Source organism: Ictalurus furcatus, chromosome 15, assembly GCF_023375685.1.
Source record: "Ictalurus furcatus strain D&B chromosome 15, Billie_1.0, whole genome shotgun sequence".
Classification (NCBI taxonomy): Eukaryota; Metazoa; Chordata; class Actinopteri; order Siluriformes; family Ictaluridae; genus Ictalurus; species Ictalurus furcatus.
In genome coordinates, this window is record NC_071269.1 from 24,583,057 (window position 1) to 24,598,074 (window position 15,018).

Below are 15,018 nucleotides of genomic sequence, written 5' to 3' on the forward strand. Positions count from 1 at the left end.
GACATACACAAAGAGAAAGAGAGAGATACACAGAGACCTAGAAACAGAGAGACACAGACATGCACAAAGAGACAGAGAGACACACACATATTCACAAAGAGAGAGAGAGAGAGAGAGAGACACACACACACACACACATACACACATACACAAAGAGAGAACTGGAGAAAGAGAGAGAGAGATATACACATACACAAAGAGAGATACACAAAGAGAGACCTAGAAAGAGAGAGAGAGACATACACACATACTCAAGAGAGACCTCGAAAGAGAGAAAGACATGCACAAAGACAGACCTCGAAAGAGAGACACACACACAGAGAGAGGCCTAGAGAGAGAGAGAGAGCGAGAGAGAGAGAGACCTATACAAAAGAGAGAGAGAAACTCAGAGAGTGAGAAATTCCCTCTTCGGCACTTCCGAGTTGACGGGAACGCAGGATTATCCCAACGACCCTGCATCATTCTCACACACGCTCCACACCAAGGAGCAATTTAGAGTCAACCCGCATGTTCTTGAAGGTGGGAGAAACCCGGAAATTCACCTGCCGTACCATCGCACTACCCCTTACAGAGACCAACATTACCCCCTGCACCAGCATGCAGCTCCACAACACACACATTCACACCGCTCCATTTCCACTCCCACACTGCTGACCACGCCCCCTCGCTTAACCTCTACATGTGCCTTGTGCTCTGCCTTCCAAATTGATGAGCTGCAAAATATTAACCAGACCAAAATGTAGAAGATCTTCCTGCATGGCAAAACTTTACACACCGCACCTGGAGGTAAGTCGGGGTGAGCCGCCATTTTGTTTTGGGGTCGCGTTAAATGTTTTCAAAGGTATCGTTAACGTTTCGCTTAAAACGGATCAACGGATTACGCAGGTGTGGAATGAAATGAGTTTTAAAGGGAATGAGGTCGTGACATGACGTGCGATGTGACGTGTGTGTGTGTGTGTGTGTGTGTGTGTGTGTGAATATGGAACTGTCAGGCTGTCAACTTACTTTTAACATGTATTTTCATGTGCGTCATACTGGTATTCATTAAGTGCATCAAAAACTCTCCATCAGTCACACACACACACACACACACACACACACACACGCATAGCCCCATGCTGTGATGATGAAGCCAGAGCAGCTCGCTTCACTCGGAGATTGATTATGGTGATTAATGAGTGATGATTTATTAATGGGATCATAATCAGATTACCTGCTGCAGGACATCGTACATCCATCTCTTCATCCTCCACAATGAGGCTTAATAAACGCTACGCAGAATTCACCCACTCAGCCTAAATGGCTCGAAGGCTGCGTGTGTGTGTGTGTGTGTGTGTGTGTGTGTGTGTTTTTTCCTCCTCGTCACACTTCCACAGTTTGATCAATCAGGAGATGGGAAAAATACACCAGGGAGACGAACGAGTCGCACACACGCTGTTGTTAGAAACGAGTCCGATGGCCTTTTTTTTTTTTATCCCCGACGCTCCATACACCACAGGAGGATTCCCAAAGGGTTCCCAAAAACCTAATTACAAAATGTTACACAGTGGAACCTTAGGGTTTTTTTTTTTTTTTTTTTTTGGATTGTTTCCCCCATGAACTCATTATTTAAAACTAGTAAGTGCTGAATTCATTTTTGGAGCTTTTTTTTTTTTTTTGAGAAATCATCAAATGAAATTTAAGTAAATATACAGTTGAGTGAAGATGTTTGCACCACCTATGGCTTTTTTTTAAATGGGAGGGGGGTAAAAAAAAAAAAAAAAGATAATGATGCTCGTATTTTACAACGAACCTACGAATAAATCGATAAGATGGCCATTTCAACGATCCAAAAAAAAAAACCAGCCAATTTAACACCACTCATCCATCCGTCGGGTTTCTGTAACGCTTATCCTACACGGGGTCAGGGGGAGCCCCGAGCGTATCCCTGGGAATTCGGGGCACAAGGTGGGGGACACCCTGGACAGGGTGCCATCCCATCGAAGGGTACACGTTCACTCACTACGGACAATCAGCCTACAATGAATGTCTTCGGACTGGGGAGGAAACCGGAGTACATGCACACACGGCGGAGGCAGGAATTGAGCCCCTAATCCACCCTTCCCCCCGCCACCCCAAACCCCTCCCACCCCCAACCCAACATCACTAATGATAACTACGATCTAATAAAGTACTGTTACTGTGAAAGGAATTCCATTATATCGGTGCTGCTGAATTCTGGAATCTGATTGGTCAGAAGGTGATTCGGTTCGTACGACGGCTCGGATCGGACAATACCGCAGGCCGTAACTCAAACTCGGACTTGTGAGGCGGACGTTCCGCATAATCCAAGCCTAACGATAAACCGATTTTTTATTTATTTTTTTATAGAATATAAACAAATGTAGAAAATGTATAAATGTTGACTACGGTACAGTCCAACACGGGTAAGTCTTCAGGACAGAGGGGTAAGTCTTCAGGACATTGTTCTTACATAAACAATTAAAAAAAAACGACTAATCCCGTCAGACCCTGTTCCACAAAACACTGGATCCAGAAACGGTTTCGAAACTCAGCGGCGTGTGAATGCTAACGGCGCTAACACGGCTAACGGCTTTAGAAAAACGAGATCGCATCGCTCTGCCTTATGCACTTGTGCCACTCTTCATCTTGTCTTCAGCACACACACTAAGTACCTCAGAGAGAGTGATTGATCACATCGCAACACACACACACACACACACACACACACACACAGGAGGACAAAACAAGAAGAGGAGGAGGAGGAGGACAGCGTTAAAGCTTTACTGTGCTACCTCCAGGCTCCACTTCTTCTCCACTTCTCCCATAAAAAAAAAAGAAAGAAAGAAAAAAAGGAACAAATATACGAGCCCCAACTTTCTAACGTAGATTTATGAGGCCTACCTGAGCGCCTCGGTGGGATTTATGGCCGCTGCTTTTTGACAGCGATTACTCCAGAACCGTTTGATAGATCTGATTATTAATTCGAGTACGCAGGCCGAGAGTCCTCGTAAAGGTTAGATTTATCATGCTGACATTTCGCATTTCGCCGTTTTTTACGTGAGAGAGAGCGAGAGAGAGAGAGCGTGTGTGTGTGTGTGTGTGTGTGTGGGGGTGACAGTTTTAGGTTTGGGTTTGTTGTTCGAGATGTTTTTCTCCGACTCCTCGCGTCACACACCACCTTCTACATCCATCAGGAGCTGAAATATCAGCCTCAAGCCCTGAAGGAGCAACAGCGCTGCAGATTCGAGTCATTTCCTGTTGATTTAATACACGTAATTCTGCCCGAGTCGGATTCGCACAGCTCTGATCTAGTGAAATAGTCGCTGGGTGGAGTTTAAATGTATTAGAGCGGAGTAAACACCAAGATTGGCAGCGTTTCCGCCCCTTCGAGACCTGACTCTGACACTCGTGATGTACAATTCCTGCAGCTCGAGCTCTCCAGTAGCTTCCTGTCACACACGGATGTTGGTGTCAGATAAGTTTCACGTATTTAACAAAGCACAGACGCTAGTTCCTGGTATCACTTGCGTTATAGCAGCAGTACACGGTCGTTCTACCGCCAGCCTCTCTCTCTCTCTCTCTCTCTCTCAAAAAAAAAAAAAAAAAACCCGCAGATTGTCATTTCACTCGTCTGGCGAAGAGCTGACATTCAAGATTCCTTGATAAATGTTAAATAAATGTCACCACCTGAATGGATATATACGTTTTTATTTGTTTAAAGCGAAAAATCTGTTTGTTGTTAGTCTTAGATTATGCGGAGCGCCTGCTGTACAAGTCCACGTGTATGAGATGTTACTATAGAAACGATAACGTGTCAGAACCAGCGCTTTAATAATATTTCTTTCGTTTACGTTTACAGTATTCGCCAGACGCCCTTATCCAGAGCGGCTTGCGTTTATCTCATTTATACAACTGAGCAATTGAGGGTTAAAGGGCCTTGCTCAAGGGCCCAAGAGTGGCAGTGCTGGGGCTGGAACGCCTGACCTTCTGATCAGTAACCCAGAACCTTTAACGACTGAGCTACCACCGCTACGTTCCTTCACGTTACAGCTGGAGCTACTACCCAAGCCGTGTGCTTATACAAACATTAACGCACAGCTTCTGACCAATCAGATTCGAGGATTCATTATTACACCATATATCTAGAGATCTACAAAACAGATCTGGAGAAACAGAGACGTGTAAATTTTTAAAGGATCCACGTGGAACCCTCAAGAACAGCAGACGAGCAGTGGGTCACATGGGCGGAAGCTCCACGCTGAAGAGCATCAGGATGAATCAGTCCTCCGTGGTTAGCCGTTCATTTATTCACGGTAATACATTTAGCAAGAAAACTGAGCAAAGCGAGTGTGTTTATCTGTCTGGGAAAAGTCCTCTGAAAACCGCTAATCGTCGTCGATTGTTTATCGCCGCTAATTTAGGAAAGAAGCGCATAGAAAGAAAAGCTGTCTAATACCATTTTATACGCTAATTAGCTTACTTTCGGTTCTAAAAACGGGAGCGTCTGCTCTTTTGTGTGAAAGTCAAAACGAAACAACGTAAGTTCGAGAAACAGAGCGCACGCAGCTGTAGTTCAGGAAGTCATTAGCGATTACTCACTCAACGGCCTGGATTCGGACCTCTAAAGGAGGACGTGTGTGGAAAACCTTCTGCCCGGGTGAAGAACTGCAGCAGGTGGTGTATCAGTGGTGTCACGTGTAAACAGAAGAATTTAAAAAAAAATTTTTAGAGGACACTCGGTAAGCGCTGGAACACTTATCCTGAGACTATGTAAAAATAAAAAAAATATATGCAAATAAAGTATGCAAATAATAAAAAAAATCATCATAATTAGAAGAGAGGAGATAAGTTCCTGTATCCTGAGTCCTGCATCAGACTTCATGTTACTCCATCAGTGGTAGACATGTGTGGTCATGTATTTTGGGACAGTATCATCCATCCATCCATCCATCGCAAGTGGTCATTCCTCTGATGAATCGACTGGAGCTAGACGTCAGAAGTGGTTTATCCGTCTGGATGTGGTTCGGGGAGTGTTGAAAGTTTGGATGTTTTTACTGAAAACCTCCAGCAGCCTCATCTTCAGTCTTTCCAGGGCATGGAATGAAAGACAGATGGGAAAAGCAGCAGAGCAGAACGAGCAAGTCTGCATCACTTTACTCTCACAGAGACGCATCGACAACCCAGACATTCCAATGTGGAACTACTGAAAGAAAGACGTCAGTTTCATGATCAAATTCATGAGATATTTTATTTTATTTTTTTATCCAGATATGGAGTACAGTTCAGCATTCCTAAAGCATCCTGAAGCTCAAATGATCTGTACTGGTTGACTGGTAGAGAAAGAGAAAGAGAGAGAAAGAGAGAGAGAGCGTGAGATAGTCAGAGTTTCTGCTAAGAACTTTTGGTGCCGGTCAACGTGTCCGGGAACGATAAAGTTTACCAGACCAACTGGAAAAAATCTGCTCATTTCAGTTTGGAATTTATTTTGCACTGTTTATTTTGTACCATGGATAGTATATGCAGTTGTGGCGGCGGGGGCGTGGTCGAGTGGTCGAGCATCAGCTGTGGGTGGAGAGGAGGCGGGTCGAATTGGCAGGTAATGTGGGATTCTGACCTGTGTTGGATTACCCCGAGTTTACTTGTGTGTGTGTTTGTGCTTTCAGTGACTCCTTTAACAAAAGAGAAAGAGAGAGAGAGAGACACAGACAGACAGACAGATGACCAGCACAAAGACATGTCTGCACGTGTGTGCACGTGTGTGCAATTGAATGATTTGAATAATGCGACCAAATCAGAGTACACATTACAGGAAAAGTATGTGGAAAAAATATTTGCGCCCACGAGACCTTATTGCGGTACTTATACTCTGTCTGACGTGTGTTAATATTTTATCGGACATTGTGTCCGATAGTTTTTGATTTGATCAGACATTTTGAATTTTTAACGGTCAAAAACCAGTATTTACTGGCTAATGGAAACTCTGGTGTGTTTACCACGATCATGTTTTTAAACTGAACTTGAAATCAAAGACCTATAAATGATTCTTTCTTCATTCGTTTTATCCCGTTTTATCGCCTGATTTACAAAAATCTCCAAAGATTCTATGTTCTGACTGACTGAAAGTACTTATTCACTTTAACTACAAAGGTAGCATAGAAAGAACAGTGAACAGTGTGGATACATGGATGTTAGATGATCAATGGATGGATGGATGGATGGATAGATGGATGGATGGATAGATGGATGGATGGATGGATGGATGGATGGATAGATGGATGGATGGATGGATGGATAGGTGGATGGATGGATGGATGGATAGGTAGATGGATGGATGGATGGATGGATGGATGGATGGACGGATGGATAGATGGATGGATGGATGGTTGGTTTAATCTCTAGCTGGATGAAAGCTGGGTAATAAATGGATGGTTTGATCCATTAAAGTTTGGATGATTTGATACATTGATGGATGGATGGATGGTAGGTTTGTTTAATGGCTGAATAACTTAATGAATGGATTGGTTTGATCCATTGACAGGTGTATGAATGGACAAATGGATGGATGGATGGATGGATGGATGGAGGGATGGGTAGATGGATGGATGGTAGGTTTAATCTCTGGCTGGATGAAAGCTGGATAATAAATGGATGGTTTGAGCCATTAAAGGATGGATGGTTTGATACATTGATGGATGGATGGATGGATGGATGGATGGATAGGTGGATGGATGGATGGATGGATGGATGGATAGGTGGATGGATGGATGGATGGATGGATGGATAGGTAGATGGATGGATGGATAGGTGGATGGATGGATGGATAGGTGGATGGATGGATGGATAGGTGGATGGATGGATGGATAGGTGGATGGATGGATGGATAGGTGGATGGATGGATGGATAGGTGGATGGATGGATGGATAGGTGGATGGATGGATGGTTGGTTTAATCTCTAGTTGGATGAAAGCTGGGTAATAAACGGATGGTTTGATCCATTAAAGTTTGGATGATTTGATACATTGATGGATGGATGGATGGTAGGTTTGTTTAATGGCTGGATAACTTAATGAATGGATTGGTTTGATCCATTGACAGGTGTATGAATGGACAAATGGATGGATGGATGGAGGGATGGGTAGATGGATGGATGGATGGATGGTAGGTTTAATCTCTGGCTGGATGAAAGCTGGATAATAAATGGATGGTTTGAGCCATTAAAGGATGGATGGTTTGATACATTGATGGATGGATGGATGGATGGATGGATGATTTGAAAGATGAATAGGTAGCTGGATGAATGGATGGATAGATGGATGGATGGCTGTAGGCTGGTTCAATGGCTGGATGACTTAATGAATGGATTGGTTTGATCCATTGACAGGCGTATGAATGGACAAATGGATGGATGGACGCACAGATGGACAGATGGATGGGTGGGTGGATGAATGGATGTATTGTTAGATAAATACTTGGATGAACTGCCAAATAGCTGGTTAGCCAGATGGATAAGTAGTGGATTGAGGATCGGATGGATGGTTTGATAGATAAATGGCTGGATGGATAAAGGCATGGCTGGATAGATGGATGGTTAGGCAGGTGGATGGATGGATTAATTAACAGATGCATAAATGAACAAATGCTTTCATGGATGGATGGATGAATAAACAGCTGGACAGATGTACAGATTAGCAGGTAGATGTGAATAATATACACTTAGCTGGACCTGATTGCTGTAATGGTAGATGGCTGGCTGGATAAATGAATGGTTTGATATGTGAACAAGTGGATGGATGGATGAATGGATGGATGGATGAATGGATAGGTAGATGGAAGGACATGTGTTTGATTTGATGGGTGAGTGTTATAGGGACATAATAGGAGACGTGTTTGGTTTAATGACTGGCTGGATGATCGAGTGGTATAACGAAGGGTTTGATGGATAGACAGATGGATGGATGGATGGATGGATGGATGGATGGATTGGTGAATGATTGGTTGGTTTGATCAAATCACTGGCTGGATAAATGAGTAGATGGATGACGTGACCCATTGATAATGGCTGCATGAACAAATGGCTTGACGGATGGATACACGATCGGTGTGTTCAGCGTCACAAATCATCTAAGACTGAAATGAAATCGATTTAAAACGATGTTACCGATTACCGAATCTCACATTCGGAGATCGAAATAAAATGTCTACATGTGTTTATGCTAACGCTCCATAAGTCTGTCGTTGCCTCTAATGTAAGTAAATCTGACGTAAGTAAGATAAGTGCATTTTCCAAGGTAACCATGACGACGATCATACGTAACGCTTAAGCTAGGGCTGCATTTTAAATACCTCACTACTGCTGCACATGCAAGGTTATCGCGTCACACGTTACGTAATCACATGGCACTCCATCTCCATATTGTTTAATTAAGCAGCACACTTGTCTTTTTTTCAGAAAGCGCTTTAAATATTCAAACTTTTATTACATGTGAAACGAGTGCAGTCCTTCACAGGGTCAGGATTCACATTAACCTCCGGCGTGTCACTACATTAGCATCCAAAACTCCATTAATACGAGCCCCGGAGCAGGTACGGCGCAGACGAACGCTGCGTTACCGCACTTGTCGGAGGGAAGGAAAAAAAAAATCCTGGAGAAACAGCGGGTTAGACAATGAGTCATGATATTGATGAGGAGTAGCTTTTTTTTCCGGCGTGCATTCATCATCTCCTGCTCATTTCTCCCCAGCGCGGTTCATTTTCTGACACAGACGCGGCGATAAATGGGCAGCTAATAAAACATGCAGCGAAAATGATTAATGTGCTGCTAATAAAACACTGAGTCCACTACAAAGAGCTGGGGGTTTTTTTTTTATTATTTTATTTCATCAGCTATTAAACACTGATAAAACATTTTACTCGGTCCGATGCTTATTATTATTCAGGAATACGCCGTCGCTCTTATGGCATTCGTTTTATTCGTCTGAACACATCGTGTTAATTATCGCGGGCTTTTAACAAATAAATCCTGACCCTACTGTTTGGATCAATAGCACACTTCTTAGGAATCTGTGACAGAGCTGTTTGTTTGGACTTTTAAGAGATCTTGTAACGTTTCAATGGTCTGGAGTGTGCTCCATCCATCCATCCATCCATCTTCTATACCGCTTATCCTTTTTCAGGGTCACGGGGGAACCTGGAGTCTATCCCAGGGAGCATCGGGCACAAGGCGGGGTACACCCTGGACAGGGTGCCAATCCATCACAGGACACAATCACATACACACTCACACACACATTCATACACTACGGACACTTTGGACACGCCAATCAGCCTACCATGCATGTCTTTGGACTGGAGGAGGAAACCGGAGTACCCGGAGGAAACCCCCGCAGCACGGGGAGAACATGCAAACTCCGCACACACAGGGCCACGGTGGGAATCGAACCCTGGAGGTGTGAAGCGAACGTGCTAACCACTAAGCCACCTTCCTTATTATTTGTTCTTTTGTGCTGCGTTCGACTCAAACCTCATAACTCTGAATTCCTGACCTCCAACTAGAAAAAACAACAACAACAACAAAGAAAACACCCTCTGAACTCGGATTTCCTGCTCAGAAAGTCGGGACGGTCTCGTCAAGCCCTGAATTTAGCATGTGACGTGGAATCAAGATGGCCGCTCAGATTGTCAACAACAAACAAAGCGGCGCTTCTTTACTTTTAAACGAGTTGTACTGCGTATACAGCTAGCTCGGTCAACATACAGACAATCTAGTTCATCTAGAGCACTATTCTAGAAATTATACGTCGCTCGTTGCTAGCGTTAGCTACTAGAGTCTAGTAGGACACGGAGGCGTTCTGCTCTGCTGTGTAAATGATGAGATATATACGCCACTGTTTGTGGATTTTAATACGTACAGCCGGTACAGCTCACTCTAATCGAACTGTAATTTCCCGTTGTGTTATTCTGACAGGACTTCCTGTGAATCTCTCCAGCACAGGAAATGAGAGCGGCGTTCCCCGACAGCTCCTCGGTTCTGATCCACTTTCATATCGACCATCAGAGTCACGCGAAGACATTAAAGTTTTACAGTGGCCTCATTCAAACGCCTGGCTCCGCCAGTTAAACTTTAATTTTGTGAACGAGGGAGGACCGGGAGGAGGAGGAGGAGGAGGAGGAGGAGGGAACAATATGTTTCTTGTTGTCCCTCAGGCGGCTTGGCAGCAGAACTCGTGTCAGAGCTTCACTCAACACGCCCCGAGCCAAGAGGAGCGACATGGGAGACGCCGAGAGGAAGGCAGAGACGGGGAGACAATGAGACATGGGGAAAAAGAAGGATGCCAGAGAGAGAGAGAGAGAGAGAGAGAGAGAGAGAGAGAGAGAGAGAGAGAGCGATGCTAAAAAGACAAAAGAGGACAGCAGAGAGAGAGAGTTGGTGTAGCGAGATGAAAAGACAGAGAAGGATAAAGAGAACAAAGTTACAGAGCAAGAAGCAGAGCGAAATGAGAGGGGGGGGGGGGAACGAAGGAAAAGTGAGTGAAAAGGTGAGAAGGATACAGAGATAAAGGAGGATAAAAACATCAAATGTGGTAGGATGAGAAATCTAGGGAGAGATAGAGGATGAGAGAATGAGGGGAAATAATAAGTACAGAGAGAAAGAGTGAGAAGGAGAAAAGGAGAAAGAAAAGAAAAAAAGTAGAAAAGACAGAAAGGAAACTAAAGACAGAGAGAATGAAGAAAGACACATGGAGACCGTCAGAGACGAAAGTAAGAAAGAAAGAGTGAAAGAAGATAAAATGAGGTAAAAGAAGTCAAGCCAAAATGAAAGATAGAGAGAGAGAGAGAGAGAGAGAGAGAGAGAGAGAGAGAGAGACTGAATGACAATACCGACTGAAAGAGAGATGAGAGAGATAGAGTGATAGAACAAAACAGAAATAAGTATATGAGGGCAGCAGAGAGATGGACTCTCTAGTAGGACAGGAAATCTAGGGAGCGAAAAAGGATGAGAGAATCATAAGTACAGAGTGAGAAAGAGAGGAAGAGAATGGAAAAAGAGAAGGAAGAGTAGAAAAGACACGGACGAAAATGAAGACAGACAGAATGGAGAAAGACACATGGCGACTCGGAAAGAACGAACGAAAAAAAGAAAGAAGATAAAATGGGGTAAAAGAAGACAAGCCAGACAGGACGATGGGGAGATAAAGAGAGAGAGAGAGAGAGAGAGAGAGAGAGAGAGACCAAATAAAAATACAGACTAAAAGAGAAAAGGAATGAGAGAGATAGAGTGATAGAAAAAGACAGAAAGAAGTATATCAGGGCAACGGAGAGACGGAGTCTGTGACTTTATCTGTGTGTGCTGATAAAAACTAAACGACAGGGGAAAGAGAAGAGAAAAAAAGACTTGAGAGACTAACAGAGCGAGATAGAGAGAGTGGAGAAAAGGAGGGGAAATTGAAAGAGAGAGAGAGAGAGAGAGAGAGAGAGAGAGAGATGTAAAGCAGTGCAGTAATTATATAGTGCTGAGAGAACGGCTTCGTCCTAATCCACTCTCAGTGAGTGAAATGCGTTCCTCTCTCTCTCTCTCTGTCTCTCTCTCTGCTTTTCATTAGAGGACAGAGACGAGAACGGGGGGACGGCGGCTTCTTTATGTCCTCTCCGTGTCTGGAAAACGCTTCGTTACAACGAATATATGAGATAAAAGGAATAAACGAGTGTAACTAGAAAGTCGTGTGCACTAGGAGAGCCGATAAACGTGTGTCCTCAAATCTGAAAGGCATAATCATCATTACATTAGACATAAACGCAAACAACAAGGGTTTGACTGGGTGCTGTGATCAGTGTGTGTGTGTGTGTGTGTGTGTGTGTGTGTGTGTGTGTGTGTGTGTGTTCTGTATTCCTCTCACCTGCATGTAAAAGGAACAGATATAAAAGGAAAAGAGAATGCATTGAGGTCAGAGGTGTATTTTGGCCTGCAGGTGTCAGTGTGTGTGTGTGTGTGTGTGTGTGTGTGTGTGTGTGTGCATCTGGACACAGATGCAACGTGTGACCTTTAACCTCTGTTCCCAAGCGTCCTGCTTTTGTTTAGCTGCTGGTGTTATGCAGTCTGAAAAGTGTTGTCTCCTTCCCAGGTCTCGGACAAAGCGCGAGAGACAAAATGGCGCTCCATTGTTTGGGTTTTATTTTACATTTTATTTCGACAGGTATTTTAAACAAACCAAAAAAATAAATTAAAAAGAAAAAGTTGGCCAAGGCGTGACAACATATTAAAACTAGAAATATACAGCAACACAAAGAAATTCTTACAAAGTTCAGATAGAAATGAAAAAAAAAAAAAAAAAAATCACCCAAAAAGCACAGAGAACACGGTGCTGGTGCTACATGAATGTTCTTCCACATCTCCAGAAGTTTCTACAGCGCTGTCCTTTGGCTCAGTCAGTCTCTTCAGGATTTTGCGATAGAGGAGCGTGCGATTTTTATCAGCAGCGGAGTTAATGATAACTAGTCTTTATTGGTCACAGCACAGTGAAATTCTTTTCTTCGCGTATCCCAGAATGTTAGGGAGTCAAGGTCAGAGCGCAGGGTCAGCCATGATACAGCGCCCCCTGGAGGAGAGAGAGTTAAGGCCCTTGCTCAAGGACCCAACAGTGGCAGCTTGGCAGTGCTGGGGCTTGAACCCCCGACCTTCCGATCAGCAACCCAGAGCCTTAACCGCCAAGCCACCACTGCCCCAGTTACTGTTACCACCCCAAACTGATTATTTTCCTCTAACCGCATGTCCTGAAGTGTTTTATTCTTCTTATACCACAGCAATTTGGCAATATTTACAGTAGATTTGTTGATTTAAAGAATGACACATCATACTTTTAATCCGATTAGAGTTGTAAACAGTCGTTCCCTCATTTATTTGTTTGTTTGAACCCACAAACAGCATAAACTCCTCTGTCCTGACGATGTCGGAAACCTCTGAAACTGGAGACTCCTTCCATACATATTACATAAACATCTCCTTACAGATATGCCATATCTATATATGTTTCTATAGAAACTGTAATGTAATAGGTTAACAAATTGATTCCCTTAAATATTGTGACTTTCTTCAGGTAATATAACTTTCTCTTGCGACTTTTCTGCTTCAAATCTTGTATTTGTATTTTTAAAAAAAAATAATAAAATTTAACCGTGGCCCTGAAGCACCATCATAGTTTTTCTACTCGGACCTCTTCATGTTACGTTTTAGGAAAAGTTATGAATTTGGAAAACATCGAAGATTTTCTAAACTATGTTATTAGTGTAAAATAAATAAATAAATAAATAAATACATAAATAATAGAAAGTTACTCAGGCAAACGTGTTAATATGTAGAATTTATTTAGACCGTGCTTCTTTAGGATACGAGATAAACCGTTTTCCTTCGTATGTACATAGATACCACCTTGATGCTTTCAGAAATGTGTCGTCGTGTGATTGGTGCACTGTATTTGTTTTATTCATGACTAGAAAGCGTACACAAGTTGGAAATGAAAACAAAGTCCCCCCCCCCCAAAAAAAAGTGTGTGTGAACCCTATGAGTTTGGGTTAAGTTTGGCTTTTTGCGCACTTTCCCCTTGATTGGTGTATAATTTTATTGCAAATGAAACAAACTAAAAGCCTGAGATCACACATCCATAACCCAGCTTACTGGTTGCTAGGAGATGGCCATAACAAAACACCAACCTGGAGGTCTTGCATGAATGATTCAAAGCTCCAGCAACTGCAACCTGTTAAGCTGATGTTGTCCAGGTGTCTGTGCTTCTGTCACGATTCAAACAGTTTGTCCTTCATCAAGCAGCTCCAGTGTGCCCGTGAAGGTCTGTCTGTCTGCTCTTCATTATCTATTGGCTGGAGTTTTATTTCTTGTAATCTCTCATTTTTATTTACTGGCTGCTGAGAGCTTCAGTGTTAAACACCAGGATGCAATAGAAGTCATCCAGAATCAAGTCCAGAAAAGCTGTGTGGCTTCTCAGGGTTTATTTATTTATTTAAAGCAACATGGTCTCACGCTAACAAAAAAGGAGTGTAACGATGAGGCGATTTAGATCGACGCATCGATTTAAAACGGCAAGGAATAACACGAATCAAGGGAACAATCACAATCTGATTATCACTGAAAAAGCACAGACACCGAACTGGTGTGAAATTACAGGCTAGCAGGGCGCCGATACTTTTAAAATAGTCCTTCTTTACGTCATCATTTGCAAATTAAAGGTAGGCCCGCTCCAGCTTCTGAGCAAACGCTAAATCGATCACATGCTAAATTGTATCGTAGTAGATTCAGTGGTATCGTGAGATATTAAGTATTTAGATCGGAGATTCGGGATAACCGTGACCGTTTCGGTGGCATCGTCAAATATCGAGTCGCTGCATTAAGAATCGAACTCGTAACACAACGTATCGCATGGTATCGTATCAGACGGGGGAAAAGTCATTGGTATTATCAAAACGTCGAGTCTTTGCCTTAAGAATTGAAATCGTATCGTATTGCGTCTTACGAATCGTTAAATATCGAATAGTTGTGAAAATGTATTGTGTTGTATCGAATCAGATTCAGTGGTAGTCTCAAACATCAAATCGTTGCCTGAAGAATCCATGTCGAATCGTGTCGTACCGTAGCTGACTTAGTGGTACTGTTGAACACTGAATCGTTACTTTAGGAATTGAAATCGTATCGCGTTGTATCTATCATATTGTCAAACACCAAATAGTCGCCGAAGGAATCAAAAATGTATCGGATCAGTTCGAGTGGTATCATCAGATATCGAATCGTTGCCTTAAGAATTGAAATCATATCGTGTGGTATCGTATCATGTCGTAGCTGATTTAGTGGTACTGTTGAAACATTGAATCGTTGCTTTAAGAATCGAAATCGTATCGTATTGTAACTATTGTATTGTCAAATATTGAATATGTGTCTTTGGAAGCGCTTTGAAAATGTATCTTTTTTTATCATATCGAATCATTGCCTTAAATCATATCGTGTCGTATCGC